This window comes from Nannospalax galili, unplaced genomic scaffold, assembly GCF_000622305.1.
Source record: "Nannospalax galili isolate Female #2095 unplaced genomic scaffold, S.galili_v1.0 scaffold1250, whole genome shotgun sequence".
Lineage (NCBI taxonomy): Eukaryota > Metazoa > Chordata > Mammalia > Rodentia > Spalacidae > Nannospalax > Nannospalax galili.
This window is the reverse complement of record NW_008328704.1, coordinates 261,834-262,083: the sequence shown is the minus strand read 5'-3', so window position 1 is coordinate 262,083 and position 250 is coordinate 261,834.

Sequence of the window (250 nt, the reverse complement as noted above, 5' to 3'; positions counted from 1 at the left end):
CGAGACGTCCAGCCTCTACCAACAACTGCGGGTTCTCAGCCTCTCCAGGGTGTAGTTATTGTCGGACTGCTGGGACTGTATCCTCCTCCAAGTCCATAAAATATCTTGGAATAGCCAGGCATGGTGGTGCACGCCTGTAGTCCCAGCACCTGGGAGGCAGAGGCAGATGGATCTCTGTGAGTTCAAGGCCACCCTGGTCTACATAGCAAGTTCCAGGACAGCTGGGGCTACAGGGAGACCCTGCTTCAAA